The 20118-nt window shown below is 42.8% G+C and overlaps 1 protein-coding gene across 5 annotated transcripts in view; it reads right to left on the bottom strand.

Annotated features, from left to right (window-relative positions):
- CLIP1 (CAP-Gly domain containing linker protein 1) overlaps positions 1–20118 on the bottom strand; it is a 4646656-nt gene that overhangs the window by 472443 nt on the left and 4154095 nt on the right. The window lies entirely within an intron of this gene.

The raw sequence follows: 20118 nt of genomic DNA, 5'->3' as shown, positions 1-20118 counted from the left end.
TTTAAACAAGGTAGAAATAAAAGAAATGGAGATATGGTTAAGAAGTAACAAGAATTATTTAGAGGGGACTGATTGATGCATGTTAAAGATTGCAAAATGAGAGGAATCTCACAGAACAAGAAGAGGGGCAACTGCAGAATGCTAAACAGAAAATAAGGGATTACTTTGATAATATGCATGATTTTAAAAAGATTGCTGTTAAGCAACAGTTTTTGTAATAATAACTCAAGAGCACAAAAACTTTTAGCATAATGACTCAGGCAACACAAAGCAGAAACGGCTGTCACCAAGCTTAGGGAGCCTATAACAAGGATGATAACAAGGGGTGCTGTAGAACTGTTAGAACTATTTTGGAAATTCTATGAAAGACTGTACAAAGCAGATGTAGAATAACAAATGTGTTGTACCTTTAAGAAGCATTTCTAAAATCTGTGTGTGCATGTAAATATCAAGCACGTGTTAGCTTCGGTGCCATTTTGAAGGTGTGGCCAGAGTGTCAACATCTATGTGCATGATAGCTAATTTGTTTATAATTTAAAGTTACTTAGCTTTGTTTATGATGTGTTTTACATAATAAAGTTGCTTAAACAAGAACCCACAAAGTTCGACAGTTAATTCCTGACCTCGCGAGTGACATGGTGTCAGACCCGGGATGGTAAAGACTATTCTTCAGAGCCACGAGGTGCAGAGGTAACGATGAAGGCAAACTAGTGAAATGAGAGCAAAAAAGGATCAGAAGCAAGCTAAAGGTAAAGAAAATATGCACAAAAGATTTATTTATCAAGAGAGATAAAACGGAGCACTACAAGAGCACAAAACTTATTACTAAGCAAATGAATAGCACAAAAACGTTTATTAAGCAAAAGAGAAGCATAAAAAATTCATTAATCAGACAAAATGTTTGAAATTAGGTTATATTTGATAAAACGAGTATCAGAAAAGTATGTAAGGAGTTTTGAACTACCTCAGAATTGCAAAACAAACATGTTTAAAGTAAAACGAGCATGTCCAGAGATAAAACGAGCACAAGAAAGTATGATGGGCATGAAAAGAGATTAAATGAGCAAAACAAGTATAGCAGAAGTGGCAGAAAAGAGAACACTGAGCATAAATAAAGCAAGGCGACTGCATGTATTTTGGTAAATAACTATGTTTTGGCATAAATTACTACTTCGCATTGATTGAAGCCTTGAATACCATAACTAGAGTTATTCAAAGTATCTCAAAGTGTATAAAAGTGCTTACAGTGTTGTTTATTACTGTGCATTTATTCTGAGGAATCTGTTGTGTGCAAAGTGCAACTATTTCATGAAAAAATTTACCAAAACAGCAGAGGCCACCAAAGCAGACACCCAAACAACTACCACCTCACGACCCAACACATGCAACACATAGACCACACAGTCAGAGTGTCAAACAGTCACAGCCCTTAAGGCCAAACAAAATGCCAGACACACTTGTCATTGGTGATTCCATAGTCAGACACACTGACGTCCCGCTCACCAGACTGAGTAAGGAGAAGGTCACAGTAAGCTGCCTGTCGGGCGCTAGAATCCGCCACATAACGCAAGCACTCAGGTCTCTCAACAGCAGGTACAAGTACGACTCAGTCATTGTCCACGCTGGTGTCAACGACCTGAGACGTACCTCCTTGGACTACATGAAAAGGGACGCCGAGGAGCTCTCTGATTATGTAGCCCAGGCAGGTATGACCCTGACCTTGAGCAGTATCCTACCTTCACCTAGAATGATGCCACAATACAGTGATAAGATGATCAGCTTTAATAATTGGCTTAAATTCTGGTGTCATTCAAAGGGGATCCAATGTCTGTCTGCCTGGGATGACATGCTGGACAAGCCACGCTGCTTCGCAAGGGACGGCTTGCACCTGTCACCCTGGGCTTCCGGATATTGGCAAAGGCTCTTGCCACCCCATAGTGCCTTTTAGGCAAGGCTCAAATTCTAAACCTACCACCCTAGAACACCAAAAGGAAAAAACTAAGGGTAATGCTGCTCAATGCCAGAAGTCTCAATCTCAAGATGCACGCACTCGAGGCCCTTCTCAATATGGAGAACATCGATGTCTGTGCTGTGACAGAAACCTGGTTCAAGGCTCCTGAGAGCACCCCAGCACTAACAGGTTTCACCTCATATCATACGTTCCGCCCCAAAATCCGGACAACACCAAGAAAGGAGGAGTGTCCATATTCATAAAGGACACCCACACCTCAAGGTTGGTGGCAACGCACGATGCATCGGAGACCATCCAGGTGCAATTAACCATAGGCAAGACTGCTCTGCAATTTGTAGCATGTTACAGGCCACCCTCTCAAACTCAGGAACCTCACATGGCCTTCCTGAAAACATTGGAGGGATAAATGTATCTCCAAACACCATCATACTAGGTGACTTCAACTACCCTAATATAGACTGGGAACACTACTCAAGCCCGAACACTCTAACCCAAAGATTCCTGGAGTTCATAAACTCAAATGCCATGGAACAACTAGTCACCATCCCCACAAGAGGTGAAAACATACTTGATCTCATCATCACGAACATGGGATCAAAATGTTCAACACCGAAGTATACCCTCACTGGTGAGATCAGATCATAAACTAATCTCGCTGGAGGTCCTCATCCCGCACCACCTGAAACAAAAAAGACCACAGTGAAAAACTTCTCAAAAGCCGATTTCACACTTCTAAAAACTAGTGTGGTCTCCTTTAAGGCCCCTGAGCCAGTGGTAAACATTACTCAAACCGCTGAATCACTTACAAATGCCTTCTACCAGCACCTACAGGACTGCATGGATCAGGCAATCCCAAACAAAACTAAGACTCTCTGTACCAAAGGCAAGCGTCCAGTCTGGTGGACCCCAGCCATAAACAAGCTCTACAACAAAAGGAGGAAGCTACTACAAGATAGAGCAAAATCCTTGAAAGGTAAGACACCTTTGATCATTATAAGTAAAAACTAAGAGCTCTCATAAAATCATCCAAGGCAAATTTTGAGAGAAAATCGCCAAGGACTCTAAAGACAATCATAAGGCCTTCTTTAGCTATGTTAGAAACCTAGGAGGAAACTCCCAGATATGCTCAGAATTAGTTCAAAATGATGTGAAAATTACTGAACCTACACACATTGCTAACATACTGGCTGACAGGTTCAGTGCAAACTTCCCCCTCCCCAAAGGAGAGATATCTATTCCAGAGGATTGTAGCCCCCAAACATCTCCAACGCCCAGGTGAGAACTGCCCTCACTAAGGCAAAAACACAGCATCCATGGGACCGGATGGTGTCCCCGGCTGTGTGCTTCATGAACTCAACGAGGAATTAAACCCACAGTTAGGACAGCTGTTTAATCTTAGCCTCACCTCAGGATACGTACCCAAGGAGTGGCGACGGCGACTGTGGTCCCACTTCATAAGGCGGTGCCTCCACAGACCCTGGAAATTACCGCCCCATTAGCTTGACAAGCCTTATCTGCAAAGCCATGGAGAGGATCATAATGGAACTCATAAATAAAGACATAGGGAACTTGCAGACTTTGGATCCAACCCAGTTTGTCTTTGTCAAAGGCAGATCCTGCCTCTTAAACTTGGTTGACTTTTCGAGACAGTCACCAAGGCCATTGATGAGGGAAAGGCAGTCCATACAGCCTACCTCGACCTGGCAAAGGCCTTGACACAATACCCCACTCAGGTATCATCGAAAACTCATCAGCTTGAATGTAAACCCATACATCACAAGATGGGTTGCAAACTGGCTAAGCGACAGAACCCACAGGGTCAGAGTTGCTGGAGCCATGTCAGACTCAAAGCCTGTCACAAGTGGTGTCCCACAGGGCTCAGTCCTGGGTCCACTCTTGTTCGGCATCTACTTTTCTGAAGTACAAGCAAACACAGGAGGGTTATGGCTGACAAAGTTTGCAGATGACTGCAAACTGGGCCATAGTCGAAAACACATCTGACACAGATATCCTCCAGAAGGGCCTCACAGAAACGGATAACTGGTGCCAGAGCCATGGCCTGAAGTTAAACGCCAAAAATGCATAGTCATACCCTTCGAAAAACAAGGTTACCCCTAACTACCATATAGGTGACAATCCACTGAGCACAGAAAAGTCATCAGGGATCTGGGGACCCAAGTTGACAGTAGTCTTCGTTTGACACTCATGTTGCTAAAGTAGTTAGGAAACCTTCTATATCGCCCACCTGATCATGAAGGGATTCACATCTAGATCAAGGGAGGTCATCGTCCCCCTGTACTCATCACTCATTAGTCCTATGATTGAGTACAATGCCCGTTCGAATGTATCTGACCAGACACCTGATGCAGCTTGAAAGGCCCCAAAAGTTCCTCACCAAAAGGATAAAGGGTCTCAAAATATGTCTTATGCTGCCCGACTGAAAGAACTCCAGCTTTATTCAGTCTCATACCGCTTGCTCAGAGGTGACCTGTGCCTGACATATAAGGCCATGTCAAACCCAGATTTGATGAATATGCTTCACCTCAAAAATCTAGATCCCTCAGAACCACAAGGGCGGGAGACTTAAACCTTGACACGGTTATAAATAGAACGTGCTGGAGGGACAGATTCATCACCCAGAGACTCCCTATGCTGTGGAACAAAATCCCGGTACATGTGAGGCAGAGCACCTCGCTGGCCTTGTTCAAGAGGAATCTTGACCAATGGATGGGAGATCGCAGATATACCCCAGGGATTACTTCAGTGTCACTGCTTGACAGAGGCACAGAAAAATGATAGGCATAGTTTTTATTCAAACTAAAGGGGTGGCAAAAGCCACATAACTATGGGCTAGGCTTATAAATGCCCTTGGGCAGATAGCCTAGTATGAACCTATGAACCTATGAACCTATAAATGCACTCAAATGCAGCCATTTTGAAAAGTTTCTTGTGCATGGGTGTGTCTATTTGCACAGTGCTGCCATTACACAGTGTTTCCTGCACTGTACAGAGTATTTGGTAGAGTGCAGCCATTTTGGGAAATTTCAGTGTGCTGTGTACTGTTATTCGCAAAGTGCAGCTATTTCGAAGTATTTCTCACTAAGAGCTTCTTCTGCCCAGTTCATTTGCAAAGTACAATTACTTCTAAACAGTTTATCCGCAAATTGCAATTACCTCAAAATAGTTTATTCGTAAAGTGCAGTTGCTTTGAAATGGTTCTTGCCCTCAGCTTCTACTGCCCAGTTTATTAGCACTGTGCAGTTATTCGAAAGGTTTCTTAAAATGATGATAAATGACTTTTACAGTCAAATAATTTCAAGATAAACGGCTTAAATAATAATATTTCAATACAAGTGACTTTTACAGTAAAGTGATTTCAGACTATTACAGTGCCCAGGAGACTTATTTCATAAAGTTCAGTTATACAGAGGCTTATTGTGCTATTGCAAGTATGTGTGTTTGTGTATATTTGCAAAAGTCTTCACTAGGAAATGTTAATATGGCAGATGGATTTCGCAAGCCACAACCACTTGTATTTGATCAGAATATTGCAGAGAATTGGAGAATATTTGAGCAAGAGTATGACATATTTATACAAGCAAGCACCTTATTCTAAAAAAGATTCACACACCAGGGCATTCATTTTGCTAAACCTATCAGGGTCAGAGGCCACTGAAAGGGAGCATTAATTTGTATATGCACCAGCAGTGTATGAAGGTGAAGAAAAAACTCGTATTGTGCAGGCTGAATCAAGGGAAGACCCAGAGCTTTTAAAGTGCAAATTCAGAGAAATGTGTAACCCCCAGACTAATGTTACATTAGAGAGGCATTTGTTTTACAAGAGAGATCAAAAGCAAGGAAAAACGTTTGCATCTTACATTACTGACCTAAGAAACACAGCTAAAATGTTTAACTCTAGTGATTTAAAATATGAGTTAATAAAGGACACACTTGTGTGTGGTACTAATAATGCTGCTGTGAGAAAGACTTTGCTTCGTGACAGTGATTTCAAGCTGAGCAAAGTCATTGAGATTTGTCAGATCCATGAAGTTACAGAAAGGCACACAAGTATGCTTGCTAGTGATAAGAGCATGGTTTCACAACAGGCTCCAGAGCTAATGTAGACAGCATGCAGCATGTGATGGGCAAAAGCAGGCCTAAGCACATGGCAGCAGCAGCTCCTGTCGGACTTCCATGTAAAACCCATAGTCCTCTAGCACACTCCAAGACCAGTTCAGTTAAAGGAACAGATGCTGTTCAGTACAGTATAGGGGTGAATCAGCAAAACCTAAATCAGGCTTTATTGTTAACTGTCGCAGTTGTGGTGCCAACCATGAGTCCAAAAGAGAAAAGTGCATAGCAATTGGTCAGCAATGCCACAAGTGTAAGAAATGGAACCATTTTCAAAGATTTTGTAAATCAAATAGACCTAAAGACACTTACAAAGAAGGGTCACTCAAAAAAGCAAGCTGATCAAGTAAACCTGCAACAGTCCACTTGCTATGTAGATTGTGTGTCGGTGATTGGTGAAAAGATTGATGCAGTAGATTTACTGGCAATAAATTAAGTGTTTTGTACTGTTCTGATCAATGGTAAATCCACCAAGCTCAAATCAGACACTGGTTTAAAGTGTAATGTCATGTCTGCAGATACTTCTGCAAAGGTCAGAGCTGGTGAACAACTAAATGTGACTAGTTGTGTGAAACTTGTTGCTTATAGAGGTGAAGAAATTCAAATTGAAGACTCAGTAGTGCTTTCATGTTATGTGGCCAAGAACTGTTACAGCCTACTATTCTATATAGTTCGAAGACCTGTGCAGTCATTATTGGGTCTCAGGCATAGTTTGAGAATGAACCTTTTTTCTTTTACCGAATAAGTTTCATTCAGTTTTTCAATTGAATTCTACAGGTTATAGGTCACATTAAAGGTGGGAAAAGTTTTGAAATGAATTATTGTGGCCTCATTTTTTCTACATCACAAAAACCTGGCATTTTAACAGGAGTATGCAAACTTCTTATATCCATTGTATATAATAAAGCTGCTTGAACTAGAACCCACAAAGTTCGCCTGTTTCCTCTTAACCTGGTGAGCGACAGCAGAGAAATATGGAAATCAAGAAAAGATACAAATGGAAATGTTTATGGAAGAATGAAATATGCCAAGGATAGAGGTGTAGGAGGCTCAATTATTAATAGGATAGGTGGAGAGGAGATAAAAATGGTGACATATAACCAATCTACAGGAAAGTCCTCAGAAATGGATGATATTCCTCTGCAAGCTTGGAAGCTAGGAGGGAAAAAATGATAAAGGTCCGAAAGGTTTTGATTAACAGCATTGTAAGAGGAAGAGAAGTACCAACCATCCTGTAAGAAAGCAGTAGTATCTCTAATACCTACAGAGGGTAAAGATCCATCAGATCTAGCTTCATACAGACCCATTTCAATGCTAATCAGGATTACAAAGTGTTTATGTCTATAATGGCTAACAGAATGGCAAAAGTGATGCCAAAATTGACAGATATGGATCACCATGGTTTTGTGGAGGGAAGGCAAATATCTGACAACATTAACAAAACAGTGATGATCCAGAGGGAAGCAGGATGTAAGAAAAAACACTGTTGAAGGTGGGTCTTGATGTAAGAGAAAGCATTTGACAGAGTAAGCTGGGGCTATATGAGCAGAGCAACAGATGCGTTTAAATTCGCTCATAAAATTATAAGGTTGATTAGGAGGAGCTATATAAGGGATCAGAGGTGAAAACTGAAGTGGGTGGGATTCCTCTATGATAATCTCTGCTTTCGCAAAGGAACCAGGCAGGGGTCTCCTCACTCATCTTTGTTATTTGCATTATATTTAAAACCATTGGCAAAGAAAATAAGGGACTCAGAAATTCAAGGATATAATTTGTACGGTAGTCAAGAAACACTGGCTCTATTTGCAGATGACATTATTTTATATACTTGACAAAAACAGAAAGAGGCATTACAGTGTTGTGGAACATACTAACACAGTTTCAAACCTTTTTGGGATACAAGTGAGAGATGCACTTATATATCCAAATTGGAAATCACACACTTTCCAGCCAAGACCAGAATAGCTTGGTCAAGAGGAAAAGGTCAACACTTGCACCACATCACATGAAAACACATAGCCCTCCAGAACACACACCAGCACTGCCTTCACATAAAAACACAACCCACACACACCCACCTTTGCAGAAGCTCTCAATAAAAATATACCCAAATAGCAGAGACCTCCAAGGCAAAACACATTCTACCACCACAACACAACACTAATCATGAGACACATAACTCTTCTACCACCACAACACAACACTAATCATGAGACACATAACTCTTCTAAACAGTGTGCCACTCAACCACAGGTCCTAAGGCAAAACAGCATGCCCAACACAGTAGTCATAGGTGACTCAATAGTGAGGCACACTGATGTAACACTCACTAGGTTGAATAAGGAGAAAGTAACAGTCAGCTGCCTGTCAGGTGCCAGGATCCGCCACATAACGCACGCACTCAGGTCCCTCAACAACAGCTACAACTATGAGTCTGTCATTCTACATGTGGGTGTGAATGACCTGAGACATACCCCCCTGGACTACATGAAGAGAGACATGAAGGAGCTCTCGGATTATGTAGCCCAGGTGGGTATGACCCTAGCCCTGAGCAGCCTCCTACCATCACCCAGAATGATATCACAGTACAAGCAGAAAATAATTGATTTCAACAATTGGCCAAGTTTCTGGTGTCATTCTAAGGGAATCCAGTATCTGTCTGCCTGGGATGATATGATTGACAGCCCATGATGCTTTGCAACAGATGGCCTGCATCTGTCACCCCTGGGCTTCCAGATACTGGCCAAGGCTCTTGCCACCCCTACAGTGCCTTTTTTAGGTGTGTTCCAAAGACCAAATTACCACCATAACAGCTACAAACAAATGCAATCTGAGGGTCATGCTGCTCAACGCTAGAAGTCTAAATCTCAAAATGCACTCGCTCGAAGCACTCCTTAAAATGGAGAACATCGACATTTGTGCTGTAACAGAGACCTGGTTCAAGGCAGCAGAAAGCACTCCTGCACTACCAGGCTATAACTCTTTCCACACCTTTTGGCCCCAGAACTTGGACCAAAGCTTTAAAGGTGGTGGTGTTTCCATATTCATAAAGGATGCGCACACCTCAAGACTGGTAGCCCAACATAACACATCACAGATACTTCAGGTGCAGCTAACATTGGGTATGACAGCGATTCACGTCATAGCCTGCTATAGGTCCCCAACCATGATGCAAGACTCACACTCTACTTTCCTAAGCACCCTGGAGAATATTAGGGTCCAACCTAACACACTCATACTGGGCGACTTCAACTACCTCTCCATTAACTGGGAAAACTACTCCTGTACCAATACACTTGCCCAACATTTCCTGGAATTCATTAATTCCAATGCCGTGGACCAGACTGTTCTTACCCCCACTAGAGGTAGCAACATCCTTGACCCGGTCATTACTAACATATTTGACCATTGCTCTATACCAAGAGTCAACTCCTCCCTGGTTAGATCCGAGCACAAACTAATCACCTTGGAAATCCACACCCCCCCCCACACCCCCAACAAAGGTAACCACCGTGAAAAACTTCTCCAAAGCTAACTTTGGGCTCCTAAAAACAGAGGTGGCTAACTTCACAGCACCCATGCAATTGGAAAACAGATACATGACCGCCAAATCATACACTAATACCCTGTACGAACACATACACAAATGCATGGATCTCGCCATACCCAATAGAATTAAAACGCTTTCCTCCAAAAAAAAGGAAGCCAATCTGGTGGTCCCCTGCCATAAACAAACTCTAAAACAGAAGAAGGAAACTGATGCGAAATAAGGTGAAGTCCCAAGACTGGAAAACCTCATTTATCAGCCTCAACAAAAAGTTGAGATCCCTCATCAAATCCTCTAAAAGCTAGCTATGAAAATAGAATTGCAGCAGATAATTAAGACAACCACATGGCCTTCTATAGCTATGTAAAGAATCTCCATGGCAATACCCAGATTTACTCGCAGATGTTGCACAATGGTACCTCGTACCCAACAGATATTGCCAACATACTGGCCGACAGATTCAGTGCTAATTTTATCCCCCCCCCCCCCAAAGGACCAGCCACAATACCAGTAGATTGCCAGGCACCCAGTATTACTGCTGCACAGGTTAAAACAGCACTGTACAAGGCCAAGAATACAGTTTCTATGGGACCTGACAATATCACTTGCTGTGTTCTACATGAACTACAGAGTGAACTGGCACCTCACCTGTGTGCCCTGTTCAATCACAGCCTCACCTCGGGCTTTGTCCCTACCGAATGGCGCACTGCTATAGTAATCTCTCTTCACAAAGGAGAACCGATTACAGACCCTGGGAACTATTGCCCCATTAGCCTGACAAGTCTGACGTGCAAAGCTATGGAATGCATCATCATGGACCTAATAAACAAAGATATAGGGAATCTCCAAACTCTGGATCCCACACAGTATAGTTTTGTGAAGGGTAGATCATGCCTGGTCAACCTGGTCAACTTCTTTGAGTCAGTCACCAGAGCTGTGGATGAAAGCAAGGTGGTTTATACAGCCTACATTGATCTGGCCAAGGCTTTTGATACCATTCCCCACTCAGGAATCATAGAAAAACTCACTAAGCTAGGCATCGACCCTTATATCACTAGGTGGGGTGCAAACTGGCTCACAGAACCCACAGTGTGAAAGTAGCTGATTCCAAGTCAGACTGCCAACCAGTCACGAGTGGAGTCCCACAGGGTTCGGTCCAGGGTCCTCTTCTGTTTGGTATCTACTTCTCTGAAGTCCAGGCCAACACAAATCTGGCTGACAAAGTTCGCAGATGATTGCAAGTTGGGAGCCATGACTAACTCCCCAAGTGATGTTGACATCGTACAGAAAGGCCTCACTGAGACCAACGACTGGTGTCAAAGCCATGGCCTTAAGCTCAATGCCAAAAAATGTGTCGTCATCCCCTTTGGGAAAAACCCGGCTCCCATAAATTACCACATTGATGGTAGTCCACTGAACACAGAAGGCTTCATAAGAGATCTGGGAACACAGGTTGACAGCAACCTCTCTTTTGACCACCACATTGCCAATGTGGACAGAAAGTCCTTCTATGTGGCACATCTCATTACTAAGGGTTTTGCATCCAGGAAGAAAAATGTAATTGTCTCCCTCTACTCTTCCCTCATTAGGCCAGTCATCGAGTACAATGCCCCATTTGGCATGTACCTCACTAGACACATGCAACAACTGGAAAGGCTGCAAAAATACCTGACAAAGAGGATCCTAGGCCTTAAACACTTGTCCTATATGGACTGACTAAAAAAACTCCAACTATTCTCTGTCTCATACTGCATACTTAGAGGCAACCTCTGCTTGACTTACAAAGCCATGTCTGACCCAGCTCTGTTAGAAATGCTACAGCTAAAGAAATCCCAATCCCTCTGCACTACATGCTCCAGAGACCTCAACCTCATTACAACAATCCACAGAACAAGCTGGAGGGAGAGGTTTATAACTCAGAGACTGCCCATGCTATGGATCAGACTTCCCATACATGTCAACTGGAGTGTCTCCTGGCCTTCTTCAAGACAGATCTTGATGAGTGGATGGGAATTAGAAAATTCACCCCGGGGATCACTGCAGGGGCTCTACTCGACAGAGGCACTGGGAACTAAAGTTGGGTGGCAGGATGCCAGGGTAATCTTATGGGCTAGGTTTGTAAAGGTTCCAGGGCCATTAGCCTAGTACAAACACATGAACAAAATTAATAAAGCTAAAACAAAAGCAACAGTGGTAAATTATGTACCCACATAAGAACTGGTTCAGCAATATTCACACTTACGGGGATATGATAAAATGAAGCATTTAGGAGTATGGATTTAAAATAATACCAGTGTGGCAGCTACTGATATGTGGGAAGAGACTAAACAAAAGATAATACAAAAACTGAGGAAATGGAAACTCTGTTATATGGATATTGACAGTCGGATACAAGCAGTTAAAATGTTTTTAGTCCCTTTAGTCTTACACACAGAACAGGCATATTTTTATTAACAAGAGAAGAAGTTGTGGATAGCAATCAGTAAAGAGCTGAATGATTTTATCTTGGAGGGGAAGACCGCCAGAGTCAAGTGGGATAAGCTTATTCTTCCAAATGAACAGGCTGGATAGGGATTACCCAAGTTGAAGGGATATTTCAGAGCAACAGTTAAGGCTCCCATACATAGTACAAGCAGAAATCTATAATTAAAAGTGGCAAGAGATGATAATGAAATGGGGAGGGGGCTCAAAAAACAAGGTGAGACTGAGATTTTAAATTAACTTCCTATGATCCTATTTTGGATGCAGACCTTTAAGGAGGACAGCAATAATCATACAGAAAATTATATCTATCAAGTAGCAGAAAGTATCATAAGAACTAAGCCAACACTGGAACAGAGAAAGGAGAGTCTTCAGACAGGAATGCAATTAGGGATATAAATAATAGGCAAGAGGGGGCTGGAATTTATTGGAGAAAACTGGCAAAGGAATAATTGTATTGTGAGCAAATAACTAGAGAAGGAAAGATGACAGAATGGGGATATGCCAAGAATTTATTAGAACTGCTTGTTAGAGACGGCCTTCCGTATCAAGGATAGGCAAAGAGAAAAATAGTGGGATCCTAAAAGAAAGACCAACATTGGTGGAGTTTTTAGAAGAATCTAGAACAAAAGTTGCCATTAAGAAAGGAATAATTAGTACAGCATATAAAATACTGCATGATAACTACAAGAATCAATCAGTGGAGGTTAGGAAGGATTGGGAAAATAGATTAGATAATTCACAAAGAAACAATGGGAGGATATATGTATGCCTCCCAAATATGCAACCAAGTCTAGAATATTTAGGATCTTTGCTTGGAAGTGTTTACATAGGTATACCCAAAGTAGACTCCAAAGAACTTTTCCGCTGGTATACAGCAAATGATGGAAGTGCAAGTGGGAAGAAACAGGAAATTGGGAACATATTTTCTGGGAATATATCGAGTTAGCAGAGTTTAAGAATTCCCTGCAGACCCTCTGTCAGAGATATTACATGAGCGAATTGGTATAACTAAGGAAATGACTTTTTAAGCTATGATACAGAACTGCAATTGCCTAGACAAAATAAGGCTTTGCCGAGTCTAATTATGGTGGCTGCCAAAAAGCATTTACTAGAAAATAGAAATGAGAGTCTAAACCAAATGTATTAGAAGTAGCAAATATACCAACAGAGATAAAACAACTGGAATTGGGATCATTAGAAACAAGTTAAGGGAGAACCAAAAGAACTTCCACAAAAAGTGGATCCTGGTTACGAGCAAGACGCCAGACAAAAAATCTCTTCCATTTGGATAAATAAGATTACCTGGCAGTGGGTATCCTGGCCTCATGCAGATCCTGAAGCATGTCATCAGAAAAAAAAGATGCCTAAAAGGGATCAAAATCTTATCCCCCACACTGTTCTGTGAAGAGTGGATAAGTGAGGACGGATGACAGACCCCTTGGTTTTGTGAGTAGGTCCACCCCGTGCGGTAGCTTGTGATTGCCCTTGACTAGGTGCAGAAGAGGAGGGAACCAATACTGTCTCGGCTAAAGGGGAGTCACCAACAACATTTTGAGAGATTCCTGTTCTATCTTGAACAGGACTCTCGGTATTAGAGGAAGGGGAGAGAAGGCATAAAGAAACATCCCCTTCCATGGAGAAAAGACAGGATGTCTACCTTTGGCACCAGAGGATTTGGCACTCTGCTGCAAAAGAGAGGAAGTTGTCTGTTCAGAGGGGAGGCAAAAGATCAACCCGAGGAATAGCCAACTGGTTGACAATATCCAGAAACACACCTCTGTGAAGCATCCATTTGTGAGCCTGTGTTATGGACACAGGGTTCTGTTCCAAAGGAATATAAACAGCCTGAAGAGTTACCTGATACTTGACAATCAGATCCCAAATGGACCATGTCCCCCCTTGCTTACTGATGTACCACATCCCTGTGGTATTGTCTGTAAAGATTTTGAGAGGCCTTGGAAGAAAAGAGTATGGAAGGACTGAACAGGAAGAAGGACAGCTCTCATCTCCTTGATGTTGCTATATTCTGTCCTCTGACAAAGGGACCAAAGGACCTGAGCCTTTATAGAGGGATGAAAGAAGCCTCCCACTCCATGTCTGAGGCATCTGAAAAATTTCCAGTGAAGGGAACGGGCTGAAGAGGTTGAGAGGCAGCTGATGAATCCACCACTGAAGCACTAGCTTGAGGCATGGAAGAAGAGGAACTAAAAAGTCCAAAGGATGAGAATGTATTTATTTGTATTTATTTATTTGACATTTGTTAACCAGGATAGTCTGACTGGGCTAAAGCTCTTTTTCAGTGAAGGCCCTGGGAGAAAAGCTCCACAGTAAAACAAACCAAGAAAATAACATGAAAGCAGAAAATACAATAATATATATACAAAAGTAGTCAAGTAAATAACCAATTCAGTAACGAGCATGAAAACTTAGAAAAAAAGATTTAAACTAAGTAGTATGTATAGATTCAGGTAATAACAAGAACTGGCAAATGTTGAAGCCATACTGACTTCAGGAACCACTGTAGTTTTCTCATATGAAGCCTGGCTAGAGGAAGCATGGAAATGGTGGAAGCCATGTAAATGACAGCCCTTAGAAACTCCCTGGCCGTAACGAAGACCTGAGAAAAAAAGGATTGAAAAAAGGCAGAGTCAAAACCTTGGGAAGCAGCAGGGATGTCAGCATAGGAATGATCTTGAGCCTGCACCTGAGAAAAACATGATCTTGAGAAGGAGTCAGGAATCATGTTTGGAAATTTACTGTAAACCCTAGGCTTTACAAGAGGCAAATAGCAAAGTGGAAGTGTTGAAGCAGGGTCTCTGGAGTGGAAGCCTGAATGAGCAGGTCATTCAGGTAAGGAAAAATTTGCATCATCCTCATCCTGCAAAAGTCAATCACAGGAGCAAGGCAATTGCTGAAGACCCTTGGGGCAGTAGAGGCCAAATGGCAAAGCATAAAACTGAAAATGCAAGGAGGAAACAAAGGAACACACACATTTCCTTAAACAGGGATGTGAAGATAGGTATCCTTAAGATCCAGAAAGACCAGAAAAGCCTAAGGTAGAAGAGGAGGAAACAGGTTCTGAGGGGACAGCTGTCGAAAGTAAGGAACCTTCAGAAAGGTGCTGAGCTGAGAAAGATTCAGAACAGGCTAGCAGGTGCCTTCTTTCCTGGAAACCAGAAACATTCTGAAATAAACACACCTTTCCCCCTTTGAGGAGCGGAAAAGTACAGTTGTGTACACTTACCATAAATGTAGATGTTCCGAGTGTATGTACTGTTGCAGTCATTACACTTGGGTTATCCTGCTGGCAGGCTACCCTCAGTCGGCCTGAATTCCAGTCTGGGTCTGGCGTCGGTTGCTGTCGCCTCTTCCCTGACGTCAGTGCGCCAGGGGTATAAAAGATGCAGCTGACGCCATTTTCTTCAGTTTTTCTTGCCCCAGATGTCAGGTGCCCCCAAAAGGGTAGGCTAAAAATATGCCAATAAAACATGCATGCACAAAAATATATTACACCTTCATCTACAATCAAATACACCACATAGATTGTACAGATTAGAGAAGTGCAGATAAGTTCCAGCAAAGAGATGGGGAATGGTGGGTGGGTAACCTGGACTGCAACAGTGAATACACTCAAACATCTACATTTATAGTAAGTGTACACAACTGTACTATGTTCTTCGGGTTTCACTGTTGCAGTCATTACACTTGGGTTGAATCCCAAAGCTAAGGTTGGCAGGCTGGAGCTAAATAACATTAGAAGCGGCTATGAGGCCCTGCAGAACTGCAGTGGCAAAGCCTGCCCTGGATTTAGAGTAGAGTGGTAAATGATAGTGCTTTTGTAAAGGTGTGCACTGAACTCCAGGTAGCAGCCTCTAAAATGTCTTTGGTTGGTACTCCTCTGAGGAAGGCTGCTGAAGTGGCTGCTGCTCTGGTTGAATGTGGCCTAATGCCCTTAGGCACTGGCTTGCCATGTTGTGAATAGCAGAAACTAATGCAGTGGCCTATCCACTTTGAAATAGCCTTTCCTTGTGATCCTGCAGCATATGCCACTAGTAGTTGCTCAGTCTTTCTGAAAGCTTTGGTTCTGTTCAAGTAGAAGCGTAGCTGTCTGTGCATGTCCAAAGAATGCAGAATTCTCTCTCCCTTATTCTGTGGGTTTGGATAAAAAGTAGGCAGATGAATAGTTTGGTTAAGTGCCACACTGGACACTACCTTAGGCATAAATGTCGGGTTTGTCCTCAGAGAAACCCTGTCTGGATAAAAAAATGATAAAAGGTTCCACAGCCATGAGTGCCTGTAGCTCTGAGACTCGTCTTGCAGAGGTTATTGCTAGGAGCAGAGCTGTTTTCCAAGATAAAAACTTTATATCAGCTGTAGCGGCTGGCTCAAAAGGGGGCAGAGTGAGTTTTTCCAAAACATAACTGAGGTCCCATGCAGGTATTGGTGATCTCCTTGGAGGCCTTAAGTTTTTGGCTCCTCTGAGGTGTTGCCTTAACAAAGGATGAGAAAAGATTGGTGGCTCTATATTGTAATGAGCAGAAATGGCAGAGGCATGAATTTTAATTGATGAAAAGGATAGGCCTTTGTCCAACATCTCAGTTAAGTATTGCAAAATCTGAGGAATATTTGGTACTGCTGTGTCAATTCCTTGTGCCTTGTTCCAGGCTCAGAATCTCTTCCATTTCCCAGCATAAGATTTTCTAGTACTAGGCCTCCTGGCCTCCAAAATGACATCCATCACCGCTGTGAGAGGTGTGTTTTGTACGACTACATTATCCGCCATGCTGCCAGATTTAAGGTCTGGAGTTGGCTGTGCAGGATCTGATTGTTTTGCTGGGACAGTTGATGAGGTATTTGAGGTAAGGTCCAGGCTGGTCATTGAGACAAGTTCCTTAGGACTGGATACCAGTACTGGCGGGGCCAGTCTGGGGCAATCAGTATTATTTTTGGCTTCTCTTGTCTGACCTTTAGGAGTACCTTGGGGAGGAGAGGCCGTGGAGGAAAGGCATATACTGTTAAGCTTTTCCAGCTGAAGGATAGGGCATCCACTTTCCATGCTTGTCTGTAATAAGTCCTTGTGCAGAATCTCTTTAGTTGGCAGTTGTGAGGAGAGGCAAATAGGTCTATGTCCGGGCATTCCCATTTCCTTATCATGTTGAAGACTTGTGGATCCAATTTCCACTTGTAGGGATCCATGAGGTTTCTGCTTAGTTCGTCTGCCAGAGTATTTATCTTTCCTGGCAGGAATTGTGCCTGCAGATGTACTTGGTAAGTCAATGCTGTGTCCCACAAAGTCATGACTAGTCTGCAGAGGGGGTAAGAGTGAGTGCTTCCCTGCTTGTTTCTATACCACATGACCGTGGTATTGTCTGTCTTTATCAGTAGCTGTCCCGGACGAAGTAGGTCCTTGAAGGCTGTCAGGGCATTCTGAACAGCTAGCATCTCTTTTTGATTGATATGTAGATGCATTTGGCTGGCGGACCATGTGCCTTGAATACATCTTCCTGCCATGTGGGCCCCACAGGCATAATCTGATGCATCCAATGTCAATGTCTGCCTGCTGGGGGTAAGGTGAATGGCTATCCCTTGTTTTGGTGACAGGCCTTCGCCCACCATCAAAACTCCTGTTGCAGGCAGGAAATGAATAATTATTGTTTCCAGGCTGTGGCAATGCAGAGTCCAAACACTTTTTAGGTACCACTGAAGTTTCCTTATATGCAGTCTTGTATATGGAATTAGTAGAATGCAGGATGCCATGAAGCCCAAAGCCTGCAGTATTTTTCTTGCAGAAAACTGGGCCTTTGTTGCCAACAGTTTGAAATATGTAGTCAGTTGCCTTTGCTTGTCTGGAGTGAGATAAGCCAGCTGGGCAGTTGTATTTAAGCTTGCACCCAGGAATATCATCTCTTGAGAGGGTACTAGTTTTGATTTCTGTTCGTTGACTGTGTACCCTAGGCATGGTAGTGATCTCTTTAAAACGCCAGATGCTGTAGTAGAATATCCTTGTTCTCTGCTTGTATGAGCCAGTCGTCCAAGTAAGGATAAATTTGTATTCCTCTTTGTCTGCAGAATGCAATTACTGGTGCCAGGCACTTTGTGAAGACCCTGGGCGCAGTAGATAAGCCAAAGGGCAGTGCAGAAAATTGGAAGTGCATTGAGCCAGCTTTGAATCTTAGGTATCTTCTGCATGTTTGTCTGCTTGGGACATGCAGGTATGCCTCTTTTAGGTCTAAAGTCTCAAGCCAAGCCTTCTTGCCCAGCATGGAGAGAAGCTACTGTAAAGTTAACATTTTGAATTTTGGTATGTTCAGATATGTGTTTAAAATAGATAGGTCCAGTATTGGTCTCCAGCCTTTGTCCTTTCTGGATGCCAAGAACAGTCTTGAATAAAAACCTTGTCCCTGCTCTTGCTCTGGTACTTGTTGAATGGCCCTCATGTCCATGAGGGATGAGACTTGTTTTTGTGCCTTTGCCCATTGGTTTTTTGGTAGGTCTGGCCAACCCGTTTGCCCTTGGCAGGGTATGAAAGTGAAACTTGTAGCCCTGTGACACTATGTCTAAGACCCATTTGTCCTGGGTTATTATGTATCAATTTTGAGAAAAAAGTGTTAGTTTCCCCCCAAAAGGTGCTGCCAGAAGATAAGTGCTTGGCGCAGGCAGGGGGAAGTCATTGGGACCGTTTCCTGTAAGTCTGTGATTTGTCTTCTCCACTTTTGGAGGTAGAAGCACCCCATTGTTTAGACCTGTATGAACCTTGGGGCTGGGATCTGCCTCTTGGGCATCTGTATCTGCCCCTTTGTGGTCTGTCTGTCACTGGAAAGGACCAGTTTGTTGTAGGCCAGTGTTTGCTAAATCTTGGAGGCTGTACCTGTAAGAAATCCTTGACTGTTTGCATAGATTTAGCTTTGTCCTCCATTTTCTTTAACACCTCCTCTGCTTTAAAACCAAACAAAGTTTCATGCTGTAATGGAGCATCTAATAATTTTGCTTTAACATGATCTGGTAGAGTTTCCTTTAACCAAGCATGCCTCATAATGACAGAACCCGTGACAGCGGCCCTGCAGAAGGTCTCCAAAGAATCAAAACCACATTGCAAAGTATGTTTTCCAACTTGCTCAGCTGCATGCAATAAATCCTGCATTTCTTTGTTTTCTGCACATTCAGAATTGGTCAACATTTTCTGTTTAAGCAGTGACATAACATATTGTTGATATTTGAGCATATGAAACTGGCAATTTAAAGCCCTTATAGCCAAGGTAGCAGAAGTGTAAATCTTTTTTCCGCATCTGTCCAGAGCCCTAGAATCCCTGTCAGAGGGGATAGGGTTTTTTGCAGTGGAAGTCTTGACCCCTTTGGGGCCCTGAGAGATAGTTTCAGGGTCAGCAGCAGGGTTTTTGAAAAGGAATTTATCAGAGTCAGGGACCCTGTAGTACCTGTCCGACTTAAGAGGAGCTGGAGGTAAGGAGTCGGGGTCAGACTGAACTCTAAAAATACATCATCTACAATGTCTAACACAGGTGGAATAGCTAGGGGCCTGTGTTGTGGGAGTAAAAGGAAGTCTCTGAGCCTTTTCTTAGATTCTGAATAATCTTGGCTCTCCCAGTGGAAATGTTCCCTCATGGTATATAAGGTTTCCCCAAAAGAGTAATCCTCTAAAAAAAGTCTGAAAGGATAGATTCTTCAGCATCAGAATCCTCATAGGGAGGAAGAGAGTATTCCTGTTCAGAAGAGGAATCAGAAGAAATGGAAACCTGATCTGAAGATTCATATTCTGTCTCTTGCCTAGGCCTTTTATCAGGAGGGGAGAATGGGAACCCCTGATTCAAAATAATTAAGTCTTCGGCCATTTTGAGCATCTGTTTTTTGGGCATGGAGGCTTGATCATGAGGCTGTTGTACTTGTTTCTTTGTCTTTAAGGGTGCTTTTGTCTTTGTCTTTGTAGCTGGAGTCGCTTTAATGAATAATTGAGTAGGTCTGAAAACAC

Source organism: Protopterus annectens, chromosome 4.part0 (genome assembly GCF_019279795.1).
Source record: "Protopterus annectens isolate FY-2018-M chromosome 4.part0, PAN1.0, whole genome shotgun sequence".
NCBI lineage: Eukaryota > Metazoa > Chordata > Ceratodontiformes > Protopteridae > Protopterus > Protopterus annectens.
Note: the sequence above shows the minus strand (reverse complement) of the source record. Positions and strands in the feature narration are given on the sequence as shown.